Below are 27,082 nucleotides of genomic sequence, written 5' to 3' on the forward strand. Positions count from 1 at the left end.
ACACAGGCGATCTGATGCAATCAGAACAAGCAATCAGAACGTCATAGCTTCTAGTCTCCCATGGAGACTATAGAAGGCAGTAAAAAATGTTTTTAAAAAGTTTAAAAAAATAAAAAAAAATATAAAAGTTTAAATTACCCCCTTTCGCCCCATTCAAAATAAAACAATAAAAAAAATCAAATACCCACATTTAGTATAGCCGTGTTCAGAATCGCCCGATCTATCAATATAAAAAACAATTAATCTGATTGGGAAACGGCGTAATGAGAAGAAAAATCAAAACACCAGAATTAAGTTTTTTGGTCGCTGTAACATTGCAATAAAAATACAATACTGGGCGATCAAAGCATGTTATCTACCCCAAAATGGTATCAGTAAAAACGTTAGCTCGGTGCGCAAAAAATAAGCCCTCACCTGGCCCCAGATCCCGAAAAATGGAGACGCTACGGGTCTCAGAAAATTGTGCCATTTTTTTTTTTTTTTTTTTTAAACAATGTGTTTATTGAATTTTGCACAAAAATCAGAACATACAATCTATAGGGCCAACAGATGCCCAAAACTGTGTCCCAACCTCTGGGCTTACAAAATGTACAAAGTGAACAGTATAGAGATAAAATAAAAGGAAAATACATATTCATAAAAGAAAACAAAAGAAAAAAGAATGGATTAATTACATTAATTTCCCCATATATTAGATGGTTGTGAGAAATAATTTATATCCGTAAGTGCTGTGAGTGTCGCATGGCTCATATTTACACTATTGCAAGATCGGAGGTGCAAGGTAGGGAGAGGGGCCCAGAATTGTCCCGCGCGTCACCCAAACTCAGAACGGCACACAAAATATCCCACTTCCTCAATGTTCCCCATGTATAGACAATGGGCTGTTTAACCAAGGTTCCCATATTTTATCAGTTTTCTTCTTTGCCTTGAGTGTGTGAGCCAGAGCCCTTTCATATTGACAGTTCGTGTTCAGTCTGGTCACTATCTCCCCCACCGTAGGGATGCCCACTCCTTTCCATTTAGCCGCAATAGCTGATCTAACTGAGATCAGAATATGTTACAAAATTCCTCTAATTTCCCAGGGGACATCCATTAATCCTATATGAAGTATTCCCATACTAGGTGTTATCTCTAGGTGAGTCCCCAGTACATCCCATATCAAACTATCCAATGCCCCCCATAGTGATTGAAGTTTTGGACAAAACCACCACATGTGGCCCAACGAGCCTTCCCCATTGCATCCTCTCCAACATAAAGATGATGATTCTGACCCGAAGTGTACCATCTGTGCCGAGTAGTAGTACCATCTCATGTGTGTCTTTTTAAGCTGCTCTAGGTGGTTTAAACACGACGAAACTCGCTGGACCTCATCCAAACCATCCCGCCAGTCCTGAGGGTCCGTCGAAATTCTTAGATCCCGTTCCCAACGAGTCATATACGTCAATTTATCGTCCAGATCTGGGTCGTTTAGAGCCCTATAAAGTATAGAAACCCCCTTAGAACCGGTCTTAGAGTGGAGAAAGTAACCCATAGCTTTTTTATCCTTAGGTAGAATAAAAAAGGGGGATGTCTGTGTAGAGTGGAGTAAATGCCTTATTTGCAAATACTGGTAAAACAAGGGCCGTAGGTCCAGGAATCTCATAACTAGTTTATCAAAAGGAATTATTACATTGTCCTCCAACAGGTCTGCTAGCGATTGAACTCCAGCTGTCACCCAACGTTGAAGGTTAATATATGGAATATGATATTCTAGAGCTCGTAAAGAGATCTCAGTCCTAGGGAGTAACAGCAGTTTGGGTGCCAAATTCCTCCAACAATGCATAGTAGCCTCCGATGTTGGTAACTCGGCGACCATAGTGCTTCGCTTAACTACTTCTATCTCCAATATCAATCTGGTAGAATGGTTTCGGGCAAGTAAGGACTCTATTTGCAACCATTTGTGGCCGCTGTCCATGTTCCACCAGTCCCTGATTCCCGTCAAGACGGCCGCTCTATAGTAGGCTATGTGATTGGGCATGCCCATCCCTCCCATGTCATATGGATAATACAGAAGTCTACTAGACACCCTCGGTCTCCTATTGTCCCAAACGTAATTATTAGCCAGTCTTTGAAGGGTATTTATGATTTTAGAATGGATTTTAATTGGTAAATAGTATAAAATTTTTGGAAGGACCTTTATTTTAAAAATATTTATCCTGGCTATCCACGATGCAACAACGTTTTGTAATAGCGCCAGTTCCTCCCGCACCGTATTTATCAGTCTAGTAAAATTTACTTCCACCAATTGTTTTGAAAGGGTTAAGGTGATACCCAAATACATCATTCCTTCCTGCGCCCACTGAAAAGGGTATGCCCCTTCCAGTCTTTGCCTAAGTGACAACGGAACAAGAATCGGCAGGACAACTGTCTTAGCTGCATTCAGTTTACAATACGAGATGTTTGTAAACGTTTTGAGATCGGACATAATGGCAGAGAAGGACAAGTCCAGATCAGTGCACGGGATAACCACATCGTCTGCATATAGACCGATTTTGTGGGAGGACCCCCCCACCGAGATGCCCGAAAATCTCTGAGTTATTTCTAATCTTTTCAGCCAAGGGCTCCATACATAAAGCAAATATGACTGGAGATAAGGGGCAGCCCTGCCGTGTCCCGTTTGTTATGGGGAAGGATTCAGAGAGGAAACCAGACGTCAAAACCTTAGCGGAAGGAGTGGAGTACAATGCGTTAATCGCAGACAGAATAGGTCCTTTTAGTCCAAATTTAAGCAAAACACTTTTAAGCTATCCCTAGTGCACCCTATCAAACGCTTTCTCAGCATCTAGCGACAGGAGTGCACTGGGGAGGCCGCTCAACTCTGCCACTTTAATCAGATCCAACATCCTCCTGGTACCATCTTTAGCTTCCCTACCAGCTACAAAACATACTTGATCCGAGGATATCAGGGAAGGAACGACACGATTTAGTCTAACAGCCAAGAGCTTGGTAAAGATCTTTACATCACTATTCAAAAGTGCTATTGGTCTAAAATTACCTGGAGAATCAGGGGTCTTTCCAGGCTTAGGCAATGTGACGAGCCATTTTTTTTTAACATACTCTGGATTTTTTTTTCACCACTTAAATAAAAAAAGAACCTATACATGTTTGATATCTACAAACTCGTAATGACCTGGAGAATCATAATGGCAGTTCAGTTTTAGCATTTAGTGAACATGGTTAAAAACAACAACAAAAAAACAACTGTGGAATTGCACTCTTGTTGCAATTTCACCGCACTTGGAATTATTTCCCGTTTTCCAGTACACGATATGGTAAAACCAATGGTGCCGTTCAAAACTACAACTTGTCCCGCAAACAATAAGCCCTCACACGGCCATATTTACCAAAAAATAAAAATGGTATAGTACTGGGAAGAAGGAGAGCAAAAATTGAAAGCACAAAAATGGGAAAAGGCCCGGGAGTGAAGGGGTTAAAAAGTACATGTCTATGAAACTTTGGTCCCAAATTCATCATTTGCTGCTTTTGTTGCCACTTTCCTTTTTTGTTTTGTGATATTAGTACTCGTTATTGTTGCTAAATTGTTCAAAATGGCGCACAGGATTCATGAATTTGGCATTTGATGAGTTAAAAATTATCTTTTTGAACTGTTTTTAATACTTTTTGATGCCAAAAGTCACACGTTCAGCAACATGACTTAAAAAATGCAACAAAAATACACCAGGAGGGACTGGAGTTGAGTTGTGCCAAATTTTGTGACTTTTACATCTGTAATTGCCAAACTCGGCCCACAAAGTAGAAAAAAACAAGCAAGCGAGCACATACAGTATATAATACACTACAAAAAAGGCAAAATAGAATAATGAATTGGGTTCAAAGAACAAAAAAAGCGCAAAACAGACATGCATTATATTTAATTTACAGGAATGAATCCTTAAGGGGAAATCCACCCATAAGTGATCATATATTTTATGTGTACCGCTACTGTATTTAGTCTTTGACTATGGTGGTGACTTTTTTTTTGATATGGTAGTTTAAAGAAGATGGCCACAACTTTTTATTATGCCCCCAATGTATTCTCCCGGGTCCCATAAGTGTCTTTGTAATTACCTTCTGTTGCAGTTACTGCCGCTCACAGGCATCACATGACCCACCACTGATGTCACGTCAACTGAGGCGTGACATCAGTGATGCGGTCCCCGTGGTGGATGCTGGGTTGTGGGCGAGGTTTCCCCGCGTGTCACACCCAGCATCCACCGTGGAACGCAGAAGTAAGTCACCCCCGGCTACATCCGGAACCATGACGTGACATCAGCGGATGTCAGCGCCGGCTGCAGCCGGGGGTCACGTGATGCCTGTGAGCGGCCAGTGATAGCGCCACTCACAGGCAGTAACAGCAACAGAAGGTATTTACAGAAACCCTTATGGGCCCTGGGGGGATACATTGAGGGGATAATAAAAAGTAGTGGACAACTCCTTTAATTTTTATTATTACTACATAATATCAGTATTATTAAAAAAAGAGCTTGATCAGTTTCCAATTGTTTAGTGCAATAAACCCTTCGAGCATCACTGAGAGATTTCTTTTATCACTGGAACACTCTAAACACATGGCTAGTCTCACGAATGATGAGATTTCCAGTAACTGAAATATCAGAGCAGATAAAGTGGATTAATCATTACTTAGAGCCACTTTATTCATAAAATCAATACCATTCTGAATCACAGCCCGCACTAATGTTGTCGTCCCATCTGTGTCCTATGAGAAGATAATTTTTGTTGGCTTTCTCATGTACATGATACCTGATTACACTAATGAAGTAGATGGATTAATCATCAACTACAGCGTTGAGCAAGGTTACCATCTTTTAATAAAAAACGAAAACAAAACATGATTTTGTGATGCTCTGTCATGAGATGTATATGCTATATGTCTGGCCACCCAGTTATGGTGTGATCTGCGGCCTGTCAAGCGTTCTACTTTTATGTTGTTATGTCTGTTTTTTGAGAAATTGAAGTCCTAAACCAAATTCAAAAGATGTACAGCAATATATAACGTTTGGAAGAGTATTTTATCACTGGAAATAATATGACATGGCTGTGATGATTATCAAATACCTTCATATTTATCATCCAATCCACTTTTAGTGGAATCACAATACTCCACTGGCTTTAAGCTTTTTGTTGAGTCTGCCTCATCCATTGGGGTCTTGTGGTCACTGCCTGTGGTCTTTATCCCACCTCTTCTTTTGACATTTTTTTCTTTCTCCGCTACTGACATCAAGAAGCTTAAGTCATCCACAAGGAATCATTTTTTACTTTATCTACAGGATGGAAAAACAGGAAAAACTGTAGCTCTTACTGTTGCTGCTCACTTTTAGTAGCAATGAATGGCTGTAGTTAATATATTTTACCTTTACTTGCTCCTCTGCTTACTGTATCCGCTTCAGCAATCTAAGGAGAAATAATGAAAAACAGACAAACATTAGCACAGTCTCCAGAGTTCATAGCTCCATCCTCCACAACACAGCTGCATGGAGCTGACGCACTGCCAAATTATAATAGATCCCACTACCCAAAGTATATATGCTCCTAAATGCAAATGTTTGTTTCCAAGAATATTGTTGTATCCGACAGTAGGGCAATAGTAGTCTAGTCCAGGCTTGGACTGGCCCACAGGAGAACAGGAGAATAATCCGGTGGGCCCCTGTGCAGGAATGAGCCAGCACCCTCTTATATGAGCAGTACTTGGCACTATATACATGAATCACTATGTACAGACAAAGGCAGCATCTTATTCATGTAACAATCTACCAGTTCATTGTTATATAAATTTGTGATTGAGGATAATGTCACATTTGCATGTAGCTGAAAAGTGGGGCCCTGGAGTTGGTTACTGGTGGGCCCTTGGCACCCCAGTCCGACACTGGTCTAGTCTGTACATCTGTTGCATGACATTAGTGCATCTGTTTTAGAAACAATCTAGGTTGTATAATAATTATGGTAATTTGGCTAAGAGTTACAGTATACGTTATATATATGATATTATTAATAAACAATACATCTGTTTGGAAATGTTTTGTATAAATTCTCTGCACAAAATGCAGTAAACCATGCAAAAGTCTGGAAACTTGCCTGTTCTTCCAGTGGTCTCTCTACACTTAATTCTCTGTTATGCAGAGCCTTGTCTAGAAGGGATAAAGAGGCAAAAAAAATTCAATTAACTCATCACCGAGTTCATATATGTAAATTAAATATGCATAAATTCTGAAATAATTACTGAATATAAATTATAGCAGAAGGATTCTAAATACACAAATACACGTTTCTAAGACTGCTTTCTACAGAAAAAGTGCTTTATTCCTTTAAGAGTTGATTCGTGAACATGGATTTAGCTGGATTACAGAGAACATGTCAGCTGCATTCTCCCCATACATTCTGTCTTACCTCTTTCTAGAGGGCAATACACATTTTAGCACACAGGATCTGGTTCATAGTTACTATTGAACATCTGGCCCATAAACACTATGTAAGCGATGCTAAATGATAGCAATAATTGCATATTTAGAAGTAGATTTACCTTGTCTACTTTCTGGTTTAGGAAATCCATGAACAAAACATATCACTCCGATAAGTGCACAGAAGCAAAGGACAGGCTTAAGAGCCATTTCCCACCAATACAAATATCCTTCTCCAATCCTGCTGTGTACTTGGATTCGGTCCATGACTTATTATTGGGCCAATAACCAGTGCATTGGTTTATAATTGATGATATCAGAGAGGGGGGAGAGGAGAAGGACAGGTTCTTCAAGGTAGAGGTGAAGATGCTGGAGCTGTCCTAGGCAGAAGTGCTGAAACTGTTGTATCCAGAAGCACCAGAGCTGGCCACGAGCGTGGTGCTGAATCTGGATGGCACTGCCCTCCAACGTTGTGCTGTTGAACGAAAATGCTACTATAATGTCCTGGTGACAAGCCGTCCATTGCTGTGGTGCTGAATCTAGACAGTTCTTCCCATATAAAAGCTGTCCACTTCTGTGGTGCTGAATCTAGACAGTATTGCCCAGATCAGAGCTGCCCACCGTTGTGGTGCTGAATCTAGGACTGTAGTGCCCAGAGAAGAGCTGCCCACCACTGTGGTACTGAACCAGTACTAAAGAAGGGAGAGAACACAGGAGCTCACCCCCGCGGCTGAGCAGAGATGCTAGATGTGCTGTAGCTGTCTTCTATTGTTCATCAGCAGATCGCATCATGCTATGAATGGGATGTGCTCTGCTATATCCCTGCAGCTTGTAGATCAGGAATCAGGGCTTCAGTGTGCATCACCTGAATGACAGCAGTCTGGCACCACCAATGCTGCTATGCAGGACATTGCGCCCTTTACTACTGCCTGCGACGAGGGGTCTGTGATTGGTTATTGAAGACACACCCTCGTACATGGTGGACTTGTCTGTTCCCTTTAAACATATGAGCGGTTCTCACATGTTGTGGCTGATGCCTGATAACATAAGTGCTATCCTCTCATTCTGCATCACTGCAGCTGTCATCTGATGGGCGGCTGATGTATTCCATCACTATAGTACGAGATCACAGCCATCTGTAGGAACAAAACACCATCTCATCCGTGTCATGTACAGAAGCATGTCACTATGCAAGTCGCCCCCGTACTCCTAAACATCAGCAATAAAGCAGGAAGGAGTGTGTCACTGAATGCAAGATGTGACGAGATAAAACCAACCTTGTAAGGATACATGTGTAGTGGTCATAGCCACCTCCAGTTATTTTCACATAAAATTCCTGGTGCCAGTGATAAAGGAGGGGAGATCTCCGTAATAGGGTATCTGTGCATGTTTAGTCCACCAGTGTCAGGAAGACATGTTGAGCTCAGCTATGCTGCTCATGAGAGAGCAGGACCTAATCTCCACCATTACCACTCCGTTTTTAGTCATTTTACATATCATTTGATCAATGTGTTTCATCTGACATTAACCTTATTCATTATATTTTCAATTAAACACTTTATTAATAATATCTAAAGATTTAAAAAAAGAGAAGTATAGGATAAGCTATATGTCGGTTGTGAGTAAATGTACTAGTGAATTTACTCTGCATCTCAAGTGTCATATCTATAGTGTCAAAGGTTTTCTTACTGGATCTTATTGATATTCCTTCTGTGCACTACATCTTCTAATTAGGAGTGCAAAACATCTAACGCTTTACACTATGATAAACTGATATATAAGTACTCATATATACACTATTAGGACAAAACTTATAACAGCGTATAAGAACTGTTCATATAGTTAAGTGGCTTAGCAACAGTACAGGGCATAAGATAAGGATAAAAGCTTTAGTCTTTAGGATAGGATATAGTTAATGGATAGAGACTGCAAGATGTCGGTGAGTGGAGCGAAAGGGTGAGACGGACCCTTCCCATCGTGTGTGTAAGAGAAGTGAAAAAGCCTGGGAAATGGCTTGTTTTGAGAGGATGGCCTCTAGTGAGTGATGCCCGCCCCCAATGGGCACGGTGGAAGAAAAATAAATCATGCCCATAGCAGCGAGCCAAGGGAGAACGGGTAGAGACTCCCAGGAAACGCGCAGGTGAGCCAGAAGCGGCCTCCCCCAAGAATGGGCAGAGCAACGTAAGAGCACACCCACAGCAGAGTGGGGTGGGACCATTGTTGGTGAGGAGGTGAAGCGGCAAGAGAAGATGTAGTGCTACGGCTTACCTATGGAAAGCGATGGTCGGTGCTACGGCATTGTGCTCCGCAGTGGGCATAGGAAAGGTCGAGTGGAAAAGAAAGATGACTCAGCTGGAGCAAGAGGTACAGCCAGGTGGACTGACATCAGTAGAGGCACCAACCAAGGTCCGGGGAAGGCCTAGAATCCAATGCCTGACCTCAAGACAAAGGATCGCCCGCAGGTCCCAAAACCGGAACCCGATTCCAAGGCGGAGGCAGCAGTGTCAGCGTGGCTGAGGTCCTGTGACTAGGCAGTGCGACTGAAAGTTATGGTGGCAGCCCTGGCCGTGAGTACACCTAAGCATCCTGGAGAGGTATCAGCCTGGGAAACAGCCCTCATCCCCTGGCCACGGAGTACATGGAAGAGACACCAGCCCTGGACGCCGCTAAGGCCAGATGGGTGGTGAAGGTCATTGAGGGAAAGAAGGAGTGGGAGAAATGGGTGAGGGCCCAACTCGAGCACACAGGAGGTGGTGAAGTCATTGACCAAATGTCACATCCAATATTTCAGCCCTCAGTGGGAAGACCATATCCAGCAATGACTCCTCCACGGGCAGTACCACAGCCTCAGGCCTGACCGTTGCAGCGAGCGCTGCGGCTGCAGTGTGCGTTTTCCAGGGCCCCTACTGTAAAAGCTGTGTGTGGTCTTCCAGGTTCCAGAATGGTCAAGGATGACCATGTCCAAAGAGGGAATATAAGAGTGATGGACTGTTCTGCTGCATTTCTACCCTTGAAGGCAACCATCATGTTATGTGTACAGTGCCATGCGGTTTTATGAGTAATGTAAATAGCGATGTGCGTCTCTTACAGTGACATGTAAAACTTTAGGCACCCCTGGTTAAAAATTACTGTTATTTAGTGATGAGCGAGCATACTTGCAAGTACTCGGTACTCACTCGAGCATCTCAGTACTCGAGATGCTCGGAGCTCGCCGAGTACTTGCGAGATGCTCGGGCAGATGCTCTTTAGAGCGCCAATCAACAGGTAGGGATTGCCTGCCACTCACTGTAATGCCACAGCCATGTTGGTTTTGGCATTACAGTGATTGGCTGGCTGCACAGCGTCATCGGGTCTATATAAGACCTGGCGCCGCGGTGCTCGACAGTCTACTCTGCAATCAGGCAGTGTAGGCAGGTGCTGATGAGCTAGGGAGAGATTTGGTTGTGTATTAGGTAGTGTAGGGAGAAAACAAGTACATTACACATCTCAACCAACAGACCTTCTGAGGACTAATCCATCTGCAGAGATATCAGGCAGGCAGTGTATATAGCAGACTGCAGTGCATATAGCACAAGAGGCTCCATTCCAGTTCTGCCTTCTGCTGCGGTTACAGAAAAACAACCTGGCACTCAGAAGACTCATGGGTTCTTTTAGTGATTTTTAATAGAGTAATGTAGTAAATAACAAATAAACAGACGTTTCGGTCACAATAGACCTTCATCGGTGTACGGATTTATTAAAGGCGTGATGCATTTGGGCCACTGTCTGTAGAAATTTGTAAACCGTTGCTTGCAGTAGGTACTTAAAGGTAATGGCCTGGTCGGTGCCGTAAGCCGTAGAAGAAAATAAATAACCAGAGGCAGTAGCCCGGTAGGAAGTTGTATGCTGTATTTTAAAGGACGCAGGACGCGGTATCCACCGTTTGTCCAAGAGCATGTTCTGCTGCTGTTAGACATTTCTAGACAAAGGCCTAGGTCTCAGGGGCCAGAAATAATTTTTTTTGGATCTTAATCCTCATTATTTGCTTGAAAAGCAATCCAAAGAACACGCCATTTGCTTGTTGGCACTGCAGAATTCAGCCAGGTCCTTTCCATATTACAGCGCTAAAAATCCAGCTATTTAAAACTGTGGTTTGTCCATCACACGGATCACATATAATTGCGCTGAAAATACTGCCATTTTTGGCCTCCATTCAAATTTTTTTTCAGTGTGTCAGCAAAGTTTTTGACACCGGTTTGCTGTTCAAAATAGTTACCTACAGGCCAGGTATTTAAAACTGTGGTTTGTCTGTCACACGGATCACATATACGTTTTCTGAAAATTCTGCCATTTCTGGCCTCCATTCTAATTTTTTTTCAGTGTGTCAGCAAAGTTTTCAACACCGGTTTGCTGTTCAAAATAGTTACCTAAAGGCCAGGTATTTAAAACTGTGGTTTCTCCATCACACGGATTACATATAACTTCGCTCCAAATTCAGCCATTTGTAGTGAGCGTGGAAGATATTGTCCTCCATTTAAAATGGGCAAGGAGCTTGGCAAGGGACGGGGAACTGGATGTGATGTTGATGGTGATGGTGCATGCAGAGGCCGAGGCCGTGGGCAAGCTAAAATTGTGCCACAACAAACACCCACATCTTCTCACCCGACCTTCCTGTCCCAATTCCTAGGGGACCGCAGCACACCACTAATGAACTCAGAGCAGTGTCAAAAGGTTGTTGGTTGGATAGCGGATAATGCTTCCAGTCACTCAGCCACCACCACCACCACCTTCCACACAACACCGTTAAGTCTCAGTAGCCATGAGTATGGACAGCATATTCCTCACCCTGATCCTCCTTCCTCCCACCATTCCAAGTGCCTGGAGACAACTGATCCCACACTTGGACACTCTGAATAGCTGTTCACTTTGCCATTTATAGATTCGGCCTCTCACCCGGTCCACTTGAAGAGGGGGAAGAGGAGATCGCATGTAGCGATGACCAAATATTTGAGCAGCCACGGTCACACGAAGGTGACGATGGGAAAGTGTCACAAGAGGTGAACAATGATGAGACACAATTGCCAGAAAGTCAGGAGGAGGACCAGGGTGTGGAAGTGGAAGACGAGGTGGTGGATGATATAGTAACTGACCCAACCTGTCAGGAGAACATGCAGAGTGAGGACAGCAGCACACAGGGGGGGGGGGGGGGGGGGAGGTAGAGCACCCCAACAGGCAGGAAGAAGCAGCGTAGTGGCCACAGACAAATGGTAGGCAACCGTTCCCCGTAACACCAACACGAAGGAAGTTGTCAGTACAACTGTTAGATCTTCCCGAGTCTGGTTGTTTTTTAAAGACTCTGCTGATAACCCCAAAAAGGCCATTTTGCACCACCTGCCAGGCCAGCATCAGTAAGGGTGGCAAAACTAGAAGCCTGACCACCATCAGCATGATCAGGCACATGGCAGTAAAGCACCCGACTTTGTGGGCCGAACCCCAGGGTCCAGGAACAGTGTCTGCGGGTGGCACAATTGCTTCTTCCGCTGTTGTGCATGCAAGCCAATCCCCTGTCCATGGTGCATGCGAAGATGCCACCTGCCTCCTGCCCTGCACCTGTCGTTGCACGCTCTCAAGATTAGCAGCATCAAGAAGCACGTCCACATCCTTGTCCCAGCGCAGTATTCAGTTGTCCATACTCCAGTCGTTGGAACGCAAGCGCAAATACGCAGCCAACGCCCCACAGGCCACACTACTAAATTCCCACATTTCACGACTGCTTGCGCTCGATATGTTGCCTTTTAGGCTCGTGGAGATGGAAGCATTCCGCAACCTGATGGCGGCGACCATCCCTCGGACGCCACTATTTCTCCCGGTGTGCCGTCCCCGCATTACACAAGCAGGTGTCCCAAAACATTAGCCATGCCCTCAACAACGTAGTTACATGGAAAGTCCACCTAACCACGGACACATGGACAAGTGCTTGTGGGCAAGGATGGTACATCTCGCTGACGGCACACTGGGTTAACATAGTGGAAGCCGGGACCCAGTCAGACCTTGGGACGGAACACGTCCTCCCGACGCCAAGGATTGCAAGCCCTAGGTCAATCAGGTTGCCCCCAGAGTCTACAGCTCCTGCACCTCATCCTCCTCAGCCTCCTCCTCCTTTTCAGCCTCCATCTCCGAAATGACCACATCAGTCACAAGCTGGAAGCACTGCAGCACTGCCTCGGCCAAGTGGCAACAGGCTGTGCTGAAGCTAATATGATTAGGTGACAGACCGCACAATGCTGAAGAGTTGTGGACAGCTCTGAAAGAGCAGGCAGATCTGTGGCTCACACCGCCGAACCTACAGCCAGGCATGGTCGTGTGTGACAATGGCCAGAACCTTGTGGCGGCTCTGAGGCGAGGCGAGCTCACACACGTACCATGCCTGGCCCATGTGCTTAACCACATGGTTCAGCGGTTTCACAAATCCTACACAGAGCTGCCGGATCTGCTTGTTAAAGTATGCCGCCTGTGTGCCCATTTTAGAAAGTCACCTACAGCTTCCGCCGCCCTTGCCGTGTTTCAGCAGCGTTTGCAGCTTCCGGCTCACAGACAGGTATGTGATGTCCCCACGCGTTGGAACTCTATACTGCAGATGTTGGGAAGGATTTGTGAGCAGAAGAGGGCAGTTGTTGAGTACCAGCATTAACAAGGCCATCGGTATTCAGTTCAGACTCCACACATAAGACTTCAGGAGTGGACATGGATGTCAGACATATGTACCATCCTCCAAAACTTTGAGGACTCCACCAAGATGGTGAGCGGCGATGACGCCATAATTAGAGTCACCAGCCCGCTTCTCTGTCTTCTGAAATGCTCTCTGCTCACAATCAAAGAGGATGCATTGCAGGCGGAGCACGATGAGATGGAGCAAGGAACCATAAAGGGTGATTACACACAGCCCAGCCTCATCTCATCCCAACATGGATTGGGTGACAATGAGGAAGAGGAGGAGGAAGAACAGGAGCTAGTTTCATGCGCTATAGACGGTACTACCTGCACAACTGTCATACCATCTGTTCAGCGTGGATGGCCAGAGGACACAGAGGAGGAGGAAGAGGAGAGCATGGTCAGTCATCCTCTTGGTGAGGACACGGAGGTCTTGCCTGTTAGCAGTCTGGCACACATGGCTGAGTTTATGTTAGGCTACCTTTCCCATGACCCTCGCGTTCTCAAAATTTTAGGTGACAGTCATTACTGGTTGGTGACACTTCTAGACCCACGCTATAAGGTGAACTTTATATCTCTTATTCCTGAGGAAGACAGGTCTACAAAAATGGGGCAGTACCAGAAGGCCCTTGTTGCGGAACTATTAAAAAAATTCTCATCTGAAAGTACTGGGGGCAGAGGTCACAGGTCTTTGGATAACCAAGGAGTACAGGCAAGAGAGGCACAACTTCAATCCAGCAGAGGCAGGGGAACACCGTCAAAGTTCTGGGAGAATTTTCTCAGCCCCTCCCATCGCACAGGCCCTGAGGCACGGGGTACTCTCACAAGGAGTGCAAAGTTTGGGAAGATCCTGACCGTACCAACGTCCTCCGTGATTCCTCTGTGCCTTATAATTATTGGGTATCCAAGCTGGATACGTGGAATGAACTGGTTCTCAACGCCTTGGAAGTCCTGGGCTGCCCTGCCGCTAGTGTTTTATCAGAGCGGGTTTTTAGTGCCGCTGGTGGAATTATAACTGATAAGCGCATCCGCCTGTCAACTGAAAATGCTGACAGGCTGACTCTTATAAAAATGAACAAGCGCTGGATTGGGCCAGACTTCTCAACACCACCGAATGATAGCAGCGTAACATAAACTCAAATCCAGTGTCTTTTTTTGGGAGGTATATTCCCATGCACCTCTTCACACCCACACATGGGTATACGCTTCCTTATTTTGGCTATTTGCTCTTGTCCTCCTGCTTCTCCACATCCTGATCCTCCACCATCATATTACCAGGGTGACCGTGGTCCGTGATGCAACACCCACATAATTTTTTTAAAGGCTGTTTATGATGCCCGTAAAAAAAATTTTTATACAGTATGTTCATGTATATCCCCAGGGGTAAATGTTTGTCAGCCCATACACTTAGTGCATGGGCATCACAAGTATAGGAGACCTGCTCTTTTCTAATGGGAACATTTTTTATGAGGCCCTCCTCCATGTCTCTTCCAAGGGGCATTTGAGTGCCTCCCAATTTTTTGGCAACCCTTACATTTACTGCATAGGCAAACACAATGGGAGACCCACTTCCTAATAATGGGAACATTGTTTTCAGGAGGCCCTCCTCTAAGTCTCTTCAAAGGGGTATTGGGGTGTGTCCAAATTTTGGGCAGCCCTGCCATTCACTGCATATGCAATAACAGTATAGGAGACCCACTGTTTAGTAATGGGAACAATAAAACATAGCCGGCTGATGGCTCTCTAAGAATAGTGAGGGCCGACTGCTGACCCTTTAAGAATAGTAAAGACCGCCCTATAAAATAGGCTTTGTGACTTTCAGAGTCCCTCCTTCATAAATGAAACACGATGTGTCTGATGATATCTCACCCACCACATGGCCAGATAAGGTTGTAAAATGTTAAAATGACATTTCCTGGTGAATGCATTTGTCACGGTTGAAAGCAATGCAAAAGTGCAAAAACGCATCAAAAACGCTAAGTGTGAACATAGCCCAAGGTGTGGAGTATTTTTGTTAAGAAAATTAAATGGACCCCACCCCATTTTTTCCAAAATAAATACCTAAATTTGTAAGGATGTAAAACAACGCCAAAACGTTGTAGACTAAACTATATATGAAAAGACAATATAAGGTCCTAAGTCATCACTGCTATAGCCCTACTTATGTATTTGAAGTCCCCCTTTCTCAAAATCTTTATAATAAATTTAATTTACCCAAGATTATTGTGAAAATCATATACCCTTGATCATTACATTTAACCTTTTTTATAAGGTGGCAAAGAATAAAACAAGCAGATAGGAAAAAACAAACTGAATTTATTAAAAAAAACAATGAAAAAGGGATATTTCTGTCATGCGCCAAAACATGCAAAATAAAACAAATAAACATTACAAATTATAATAAGGTGTGGAACTGGAATCAGGGCCAGGATTGGGTGTTGAAAAATTTGGGGGATCAGCAACATGAGTGGAGACGTAGAGGGTAAGTGAGGGAAGTGGACTAAAGGGTTGAAATACACCATGGTCCGGAGGGTTTGGTAGGTATGGCTGGTCCTGGCCATAGATACCACCCTACTGCTGTGGTTCATTATCCCAGCCCAGGAAGCTCATCTTTTGGGACAAGAGTTGTTATAAAGTGATCAAAAAAACACGCCTCCATGGAAACAAACAACATGGCTCATACCATTGATGTCGAAATGATGCTGGTTCTGGTTCAGCAAAGGCCAGAATTGTGAGACAGAAAAGATGATGGCTATGGGGACCAGAGTCGACGGAAAGCACTGTGGAACTATATTTGCTGCCAACTATATCCTAATTTGGAAGTCAGCTCACAGCAGGTTCACGATGATTTAAGTATGGCAAATACAGACGGTATATTAGGATTGTCTGAATATGTGTTATTTTGTAGGTGAGCTTTAACACGAATAACTATTGAAGCCAGAACATTATGTGTCTAATTTTTTGTCCAAAAAATATCGCCACCAAAAGGGAAAATTTGGCAAGCAAAACTGTGTCGCACGGGCCACACCATACTCTCCCCTATCCCGATATCACTGGTATCTGCATCCTCAGGATGCAGACTGTGCTGAATACGTTGGTGGAAGACGGAGCCACCGGTTCCTACTTCCACAGATCAGCTCGTGCGACTGACACAGCAAACATGACGACATCACTACATCACATCTGCTGTGCGGAGAGTCAGAGCACCAGAGACCAGAACAGACTGTGGGGGAACGAGAGTGAGGGGAGTATGTCTTTTTTTTTTTTTTTTTTTTTTTCGTATGTGCATGGAATGTGTGCCTGCATATAGGGGGCTATGTGAGGACTCCTATTGTATATAGGAGGCTATGTGAGGGCTCACACTGTATATAGGAGGCTATGTGAGAGCTCACACTGTATATAGGTGGCTATGTGCGGCCTTACACTGTATATAAGAGGTTATGTGAGAATCATACTGTATATAGGAGGCTATTTGAGGGCTCATATTGTGTATATAGAGAGACTATGTGCAGGATCACACTGTATATAGGAAGCTATGTGGATGATGTCGTGTGATGATTGTGCCCACTGTGTGTATGATGTCTGTGTGATGATTGAGCCCGCTGTATGTATGATGTCTGTGTGATGATTGTGTCCGCTGTGTATGATGTCCATGTGATGGTTGTGCCCGCTGTGTGTATGATGTCTGTGTGATGGTTGTGCCCGCTGTGTGTATGATGTCTGTGTGATGGTTGTGCCCGCTGTGGGTATGATGTCCATGTGATGGTTGTGCCCGCTGTGTGTATGATGTCCGTATGATGGTTGTGCCCGCTGTGTGTATGATGTCCATGTGATGGTTGTGCCCACTGTATGATGTCGTGTGATGATTGTGCCCTCTGTACGTATGATGTCTGTGTGATGATTGTGCCCGCTGTGTGTATGATGTCAGTGTGATGGTTGTGCCCGCTGTGTGTATGATGTCGTGTGATGATTGTGCCCTCTGTATATTTGATGTCTGTGTGAAGATTGTGCCCACTGTGTGTATGATGTATGTGTGATGATTGTGCCCGCTGTGTGTATGTCTGTGTGATGATTCTGCCCGCTGTGTATGATGTCTGTTTGATGATTCTGCCCGCTGTGTATGATGTCTGTGTGATGATTGTGCCCACGGTGTGTATAATGTCCGTGTGATGATTGTGCCCGCTGTGTGTATGATGTCCGTGTGATGATTGTGACCGCTGTGTGTATGATGTCCGTGTGATGATTGTGCCCGCTGTGTGTATAATGTCTGTGTGATGATTGTGCCCACGGTGTGTATAATGTCCGTGTGATGATTGTGCCCGCTGTGTGTATGATGTCCGTGTGATGATTGTGCCCGTTGTGTGTATGATGTCTGTGTGATGATTGTGCCCGCTGTGTGTATGATGTCCGTGTGATGATTGTGCCCGCTGCGTGTATGATGTCTGTGTGATGATTGTGCCCGCTGCGTGTATGATGTCTGTGTGATGATTGTGCCCACAGTGTGTATGATGTCCGTGTGATGATTGTGCCCGCTGCGTGTATGATGTCTGTGTGATGATTGTGCCCACAGTGTGTATGATGTCCGTCTGATGATTGTGCCCGCTGTGTGTATGATGTCTGTGTGATGATTGTGCCCGCTGCGTGTATGATGTCTGTGTGATGATTGTGCCCGCTGTGTGTATAATGTCCGTGTGATGATTGTGCCCGCTGTGTGTATGATGTCTGTGTGATGATTGTGCCCGCTGCGTGTATGATGTCTGTATGATGATTGTGCCCACAGTGTGTATGATGTCCGTGTGATGTATAGCATAGCGCTATATAAAATAGAGCAGTGGTGGGAGATTAATTTTCCCAAGGGACCACATGAGCGACCGTGACTGTTGTGGAGGCCGAACCAATAGGTTCAAATAAAATCTGCTCAATATTAATATTAACTATATATTTTTTGTATATTTATATTATCACTTAATATTAAGCAGATTTAAGTATGCTGACATCCCCCTATATACAGTATGAGCCCCCACACATCCCCATACATACAGTATTAGCACACACCACCCCTACCTACAGTATGAGCCCTTGCATAGCCCCCAATATACAGTATGAGCCCCCACAAAAAAGCCAGATGTCGTATAATGAAGCTACATAAAGATGAGAAAGTTCTGGCGGCTCCAACTGTGAATGAGGGAACAAAAAATAATCCTCAGGTCCCAACGAGAGATGAGCAGGACGCACAGATGACACCGCACTGCACCGGAAAATAGGACATTCGCCGCCTCCAGTCCAGCCGCCAGGTAACACTGATCTGGACGCTGGACTGGAGAGCCGTGAATCCATCCGCACACAATCAGCGATATTGGCGCCAAATTTTAACACCGCTATGCTGATTGGTCGCGGTTACTGGTCGCGAATAATCAGCATTATTGGCGCAAAATTTAAACACCGCTCTGCTGATTGGTCGCGTTCGCTGGCCGCGACCAATCAGCATTATTGGCGCCAAATTTAAACCACGCTCTGCTGATTGGTTGCGTTCGCTGGCCGCGACCAATCAGCATTATTGGCGCCCAATTTAAACCCCGCTCTGCTGATTAGTCGCGACCGCCGACCGTGACCAATCTGCGATATAGCCGCCAAATTTTAACACCGCTTTGCTGATTGTTCACGGTTGCCGGCCTCGACCAATCAGCGATTTTGGCGCCAAATTTAAACACCGCTCTGCTGATTGCGCCCGGTCGGCCGGATACATATTCTAGAATACCCGATGCGTTAGAATTGGGCCACCATCTAGTCTCTATATACCAGTCATATATTCTCCTATGTATATTGTACTGTATGTGGTATAATATATTCACTGTGTGCACAGACATCAGATGGGACACACATGACAATTAGTGACTCGTACATCATATATTAAATGTGGAGTTGACGTCTACATTGATGACTTGCTCGAACAAGTCTGTAGGAAAAAATACACAAAATAATAATTCATAGGTATCTATCTGGCAGACCTGTGCTTATGTGTGGCCACTAGTGTTGAGCGAGCACTAAAATGCTCGGGTGCTCGAAGCTCGGGCCGAGCTCGCCGTGATACTCGGGTGCTCGACCCGAGCAACGAGCCCAATGTTAGTCTATGGGAGATCCGAGCATTTTTGCGGCGGCACCCCCGGCAGTCTTTTAAAAGCCTAACAAGTGCCAAAAACGATAGGGACAGTGCTCAAATGACATGGGGACAGCATGGGGATCGCCCCAGGAAGCATTTTTGACCCCCAGGTCACTGCTCACAACAACGTGGTCAGAGGTATTAAGCCACTTTTAAGGGCTCACAATAAAACGTTCAAAAACAAAACTGAAACTGCTTTCCTGTGAAATATGTTAAGGAAGTTCCTTTCCAGGGTAAAGACTTGTGTATAAGGTAAAATAAATAACCCCCCCAAAAAATACTCCTCCACACCTTGGGCTAAGTTCACAAGTAGCATCTTTTATGCGTTTTTGCACTTTTGTATTGCTTTCAACCGTGACAAATGCATTCACCGGGAAATGTCATTTTAACATTTTACAACCTTATCTGGCCATGTGCTGTGTGACACATGCATACAGTGCTGAAAAGACATGGGAACAGCATGGGCAAGACCCCTGGAAGCATCTCTGACACCCAGGTCACTGCCTAAAAATGTGCCCATCAGAAGTCATCCTTGCAGCATCAGAAGATGCAGACTTGCCACTATCTCCGTGCAAGTTCTTGTCGCAGGGCAGTGTTCAATTGTACCTCCCCCATTCCTTGCAATGCAAGCGCAAATATGCAGCCAACCACCCACCCACCCCCAGGCTGCAATACCATACTGCTTGCTTGCACTTGAAATTGGGCCGTTTAGGTATGTGGAGGCGGAATGTGGCCACCAAGTCATGGCTGCGTTGGCGGCCTGGTATCCATACTCAGTCCCCAGCCGCCCGGCAGCCGGGTGTCCACACACGGTCCCCAGCCGCCCCTATTTCTCCTTGGAACATCCCCCCACACTTTTCTTAGCCCGGCCTGCTTTAGGGCAGCATTGGACGAGCCCACCAGAAAACCAGACTCCTCCGGTGGGCCCTAGCTTCTCCATCAGGGGAGTTGAGAGTGCCAAGGTGAGGAGCATGATGATGGTGATAGAAGTTAGCATCCGCTTTGTTTTCTTGGAATGCAAGCGCATGTATGTAGTAGCGGCTAGGCCTGAGGTGGTCAGCGTTTTGGCGCATATCCTACCTCCTCCGAGGATTGCTGGATGTTTTTCTGCTACTATCCCAGTTCTATGACTCCCGTTAAAACAAAGCTTCAGGTGATAAATGATGGATGAGGTGGTGGCAAAGGAGAAAGAGCAGGAGGAACAGGGACCATTCACATCAATATCAGGCCAGTCAACCACATATGTCTTGTAGGATATGTTTCTGTACCAAAAGGAGCGGTACCTTGGATTACTTGCATTACACCTCTAACAACCTAAATCTGCTTTGTAGTGGTCAGACATTGTACATATTATGCTTATGTATTACCATTTTTAAATACTCACCTGAACTGGACCAAGTGCTGTCATTTTTTTCCACGGGCAGCACTTAGACAATACGTTTTTGTGAATATAGCCTATAAGAATAATAATAATATTCTTTATTTTTTTTTTTTATATAGCGCTAACATATTCCGCAGCGCTTTACATACATTATCGTCGCTGTCCCCATCGGGGATCACAATCTAGATTCCCTATCAGTATGTCTTTGGAGTGTGAGAGGAAACCGGAGAACCCGGAGGAAACCCACACAAACACGTGGAGAACATACAAACTCCTTGCAGATGTTGTCCTTAGTGGGATTTGAACCCAGGACCCCAGCGCTGCAAGGCTGCAGTGCTAACCACTGCGCCACCGTGCCACCCAGCCTATGAAGCAGCTGGTAATAAACTTGTTAAAGAGGTTTTCCGAGAACAAAAGTATATTTTAATCAATAGATCTTGGAATAATAATACGTTCCACAATTGGATGTGTTTAAATAAAATGTCCCTGTACTGAGATAATCTTATAAATGTGTCCCTGCTGTGTACTGTGTAATGATTGTGTCTTACCATACAGGGACATGGTCTGATCATACCACAGCTCCTGGGCAGGAGAGGAAGTAAAAGAGTATATAGCGTAGATTAAATCACTGCACACTCTAGTTTCAAGATGCAAACGAAGGGTCGAAACGTTCATTTACTGTTGCATTATTCCCTGCACCCTAAATGTGTCTTATTGCACGTCTTCAAATAGACCTTAGTTTGCATCTTGAAACTAGAATGTGCAGTGATTTAATCTACGCCGATTCTGGGGATTCCACATCCTGTGTACTTGCACCTTGACCTATAGACTGTGTGCACGCTAATCTTCTATATATAAAGAGAGTATATAGATATTACATCAGGGGATCACAGCTGAGTCTTTCTTTGAGCTAAAATATTGTTTAAAAACAGGCAGTGAAATGTTTTACTCACAAAAAGAATCAGCTATAATCCCCTACTGTCTTGCCTGTATCCTCTCTTTTTCTCCCGCCCTGCCCAGGAGATGTGGTATGATCAGACCCTGTTCCAGCATAGCATGGTCAGACACAGCCACTACACAGTACACAGTAGGAGCACATTTATAAGATTATCTCAGCACAGGAACATTATTATATCACATCCAATTGTGGAAATTATTATTACTCCAAGATCTATTGATTAAAATATACTTTTGTTCGTGGGAAAACCCCTTTAAGGATGGGCCGCTACTCATGGACCGCTGCTGTGTGCTTGCCCCCAAGGCTAAAATTTGCCAGCTAGCCCCTGCTAGCAGTGATATTAGAATACACACTATACATGTTATTACATATAGCATCCTTTACCTATAAAAATTTTATATAATCTCTTCCACTTTTCTTTCCAGTGGGTGTAGTGACAAGATTATGGAGCAGTTGCCGGGACCAGTGCCGCCGCGAGCGACAACAGGGTAGGAAGAGTGATGATGTCGCTCTTAAAAAGAAAGGCCATACCTATATTATGACCGGCTCCAGTTTTTGACCCTAGTCCTAGATTTTCACCCGCAAGTTGCTATCCTTTTCAGTTTTATTTGTTGTAATGGTTTTATTAGGATTTTGCATACTAAAAGTGCTTTTTTCTCTGTCATCGCTGACCTTACAGATCTGACTGGGCCAAAAAGGGAAATACCTCTAGCTCGGAGGTGCTGGAGGCCAGAGAGGAATCTGAAGTGGAGGCCGGAGCTGGGGGCCAGAAAGAAGAAGAGCCTGCGGAGAGCACCAGTATACCACAGCCCCTCGACACCTCCCCTCATGCACTAATAAGCCAGCATTGCTACCGCCGAAGGAGGTTTACCCCACCATCACTGGCGTACGTGACATGGGAATGCCTGTGAGTGATGATGATGAGGAGAGTTTTTGTCTGAGCTTGGCCCGTTATTTCAGTCATGTTCCTTTTCATTGAGGCTGCAGACCAGGGCTGCCCTCCACATTGTTTTGTCTTAAGCCATGCCACCAAATTCACCAATGGCCGTTTTTTAATTCCTCGAAAGGTAGCAGCTTTCTGAGGACAACAAAAAACGGTCATTAGATCCCCAAGAAGGGCACTCAGCAGACCCACCATCACGGCAGTCACCACCACCACTTCCAGTACCAGCATCACAGCAGTGACCACCACCACCTCCAGTATCAGCATCACAGCAGTCATCACCACTACCTCCAGTCACAGCATCACGGCAGCCACCACCACCTACAGTGACACCATCACGGCAGTCACCACCACCACTTCCAGTACCAGCATCACAGCAGTCACCACCACCACCTCCAGTATCAGCATCACAGCAGTCATCACCACTACCTCCAGTCACAGCATCACAGCAGCCACCACCACCTACAGTGACACCATCACGGCAGTCACCACCACCTCCAGTACCAGCATCACAGCAGTCATCACCACTACCTCCAGTCACAGCATCACAGCAGCCACCACCACCTACAGTGACACCATCACGGCAGCCACCTCTAGTGCCAGCATCATGGCAGCCAACAACCTTCTCACCAGCATGTCTCTTGCCTCAATCACCCTTGTCTTGTTGGCATGATGGCCAAAACACAGAAGACAAGGCCAGACAAAGATCTGAGACACAGGATTTGTGTGCCGAGATGCTGCCACAGCCACTGAAAGGTGTTACATAGATGCGTATTATACAGACGCTATACGGATGGCATAAGCATGGTCCGTGAGCTGTGCGTTTTTTTTCTCGCACACATTGACTTGCATTGGTGAGTCTCGTTTGATATATGCGGCCACTTGCAGCATGCTGCGATTTTTTTTTTCCTCAGTCCGATCCGAGCTGGGAAAAAAAAAAATCACAGATGAACACATAATCATTCAATAACAAGAGTCAAGGTGCAATCTGATTTTTTTTTTTATCGGATTGCACTCGTGTGATTCAAACACAGATGAGTATGAGCCCTTAGGGTATATGCCCACGGTGCAGAAATGAAGCAGAAAATTTCTGCAGCGTTTCTGCATGTTCCTGGCAGTCAAAAACGTTTGCGGATTTTACACGTGTTTTTGAGGCGTTTTTGCAGCATTTTTACATGAGGATTTGACTTGCTTTTTTCAAATGCATTGGGACCTCAAATCCGCATGCAGAAACGCACAAATAATGGACATGCTGCGGATTTTTCCGCAAGGAAAATCCGCTGCGGAAAATTCCACAGCATGGGCACAGAACATGCAGATTTTCATTGGGGATCATGGGGCACGGATTACCAAGCGTTTTTAAAACGTTTCTGCTGCGGAAATTCCGCATCAAAAACACTTGAAAAACGCATAGTGGGCACACAGCCTTAGACTCAACCAAAAGATTGTAGAAATAGAGATGGTGTTGCTAAAATATATCTTATTGCTCTAATAGGCATCTAGTCATTCATCAGAGGCCATTAACTATATATTCTACATGCAGGGCTTGTGAATTGTCCATTATTAAAATAAACAGTATATAAAGCGCAGTGCAGGAGGCGGCAGTGAAGGACACAATAAATATTAATAACAGTATGTAAAATAATCACAGGCTGCAATTACCCACCATGGTTTTTTTTTAAACAATGAAATCAACTTTTTCTTGCAGTTGTAAATTTGAAATGACAGTGATAGCTATGATGACATCAGATAGAACGTAGAATGTAGAACGTTCTGCACGGGAGCCATCTTGTGTCACTAGGACCTGACAGCTGGAAGGGGACGAGTCCAGCTAAGTAGCTCTTTACTTTTCAGCTTTGGTATACTTATAGCGCATCCACCGGATTTATCATGGATTGCCGGGAACACTCTGTAATAAGACATTTTCAGGACAACCCCTTGCCTAAATGAGAAATTGCTGACGATCAGTTGATATTAGGTGGGTGGGGGTGGTCAAGTTGGGGCATCGTTATGTGGCTCCATTTTTGGGTAGTTTTGCCATTTATGTGGACAATTTTTTTTATTTTCATTCTCTGTTGTCAGATCTTTGGTTCCTATTGAATTATGGGCTGACATTGGAGTTATAGTTCACTACGATCAGGAATGGCAGTAAGGAGACCTGTATTTTCTTTTAGTACATAGAGCAGTAGATAATATAGATAAAATAAAAGAGTTTCTTTAAATGTGTGTCTTACAATTATAAAACGAGGTAGGGGGTTTTGTCTTTTTATTCATTTCTTGTTAATGTTGAAAATTGGATCCATTAAAAAAAACAGTGACCGTTTTGATGATATCACAGGACATGTATAGAGAAAACCTCGGGACTCAAAGGCTTATGTTCATTAGAAAATATAATTTAATAGTAGTCCACAGTAGACCTTCATCAGTGACTGTAATATGAGAAAGAACAAAACATGACACAAACAATTCGCAATATACATAATAGCTAAATAAAAATTGGTCACAATGTCAAGTTCACGGGTCAAAAAAACATATGTAGGCAAAGATAATAGGATGTACAGAAATAGCACCTACCCAATAGCTGGGAGTAGTATGGGCAAAAGAGAGTCAGGACGCAATGTCTTGCCCATACTACTCCCAGGTATTGGGTAGGTGTTACTTCTGTACATCCTATTATCTTTGCCTGCATATGGTTTTTTTACCCGTGAACTCGATACTGTGACCAATTTTTATTTATCTATATAGTTACATAGTTTATAAGGCCGAAAAAAGACAAGCGTCCATCCAGTTCAGCCTATTTCTTGTGCACTGCAGCTATTCCGCAGCGTTGATCCAGGGGAAGGCAAAAAAAAAACATGCGGTATAGGCCAATTTACATCATTGAGGAAAAATTCACTTCCCGACTCCAATCTGGCAGTCAGATTAAATCCCTGGATTAATTAACTATCACTAAGCATAAGATGTAATTTTATTGTTCTCAAGAAAGGCGTCCAGGCCTCTATTGAACTCATTAAGTGAGTTGGACATCACCACTTCCTCTCCCAGAGAGTTCCAGAGTCTCATGGCTCTGACTGTAAAGAATCCCCTTCTATGCTGGTGCAGGAACCTCCTTTCCTCCAGACGCATAGTGTGCCCCCTCGTCTTTGTCACCATCCTTGGTATAAACAGGTCATGGGAGAGATCTCTGTACTGCCCCCTGATGTATTTATACATGTTTATGAGGTCTCCCCTAAGCCTTCTCTTTTCCAGCGTAAATAGGCCTAATTTTGACAACCTCTCTGGGTATTCTAGTCCCTCCATTCCCTTTATTACCTTAGTTGCCCTCCTTTGTACCCTCTCTAGCTCCAATATGTCTTTCCTGAGCACCGGAGCCCAGAACTGTGCACAATATTCTAAGTGCCGCCTTACCAGCGCTTTATACAGAGGAAGAACAATGTTCTCATCATATGCCCCTATTCCTCTTCTGATGCATGCCATGACTCTATTTGCCTTCGCAGCTGCTGCCTGACACTGGGCACTCCAATTTAATTTGCTGTTAACCAAGATGCCCAGGTCCTTCTCCATGTCAGATTTCCCCAACGGTTTCCCATTTAATATGTATGGGTGACTGCTGTTTTTCTTTCCCATGTGCATGACCTTACATTTATCGGCATTGAACCGCATTTGCCATTTTTTGGCCCAACTCCCCAATTTATCTAAATCCTCCTGTAGCTGTGCCCTATCCTCATCTGTATTAACTACTTTACAAAGTTTAGTATCATCTGCAAATATTGCTATTTTACTATGCAACCCTTCCACTAGATCATTAATAAATATATTAAATAATATATGGCCCAAGACAGACCGTTGAGGCACCCCGCTAGTAACCCTGACACACCCTGAGCTTACTCCATTGATAACCACCCTCTGCTATCACTCAGCCAGCTATTTACCCACTTGCACACATTATCCCCCAGACCAAGCATTCTCATTTTACATACCAACCTTTGTGTGGCATGGTATCAAACGCTTTGGAGAAGTCAAGGTATACAACATCCACTGACTCTCCCCGGTCCAGCTGTGAGCTCGCCTCCTCGTAGAAGGCGATCAGGTTTGTTTGGCAGGAGCGATCCCTCATGAATCCATGTTGATATGGAGTTAGACAGTTATTATCATTAAGATATTCTACAATAGCATCTCTAAGAAATCCTTCAAACAATTTACCCACAACAGACGTTAAGCTTACTGGTCTATAGTTCCCAGGGTCACTTTTAGACCCCTTTTTGAATATTGGTACCACATTTGCTTGGCGCCAGTCTAGTGGGACAGTCCCTGTCCATAAAGAGTGCTTGAATATAAGATACAGCGGTCTATCACATTAGTTAATTCTTTTAGTACCCGGGGGTGTATGCCATCTGGCCCTGGTGACTTGTCTATTTTTATATTATTTAGGCGTTTCTGAAATTCCTCCTGGGTTAGGTGGGTGATATTTAGTGTAGGGTTTACTTTATCACTC

The sequence above is a fragment of the Phyllobates terribilis genome, unplaced genomic scaffold (assembly GCF_046119375.1).
Source record: "Phyllobates terribilis strain yellow unplaced genomic scaffold, ASM4611937v1 Scaffold_11__3_contigs__length_659146591, whole genome shotgun sequence".
In the NCBI taxonomy this organism is placed as follows: Eukaryota; Metazoa; Chordata; class Amphibia; order Anura; family Dendrobatidae; genus Phyllobates; species Phyllobates terribilis.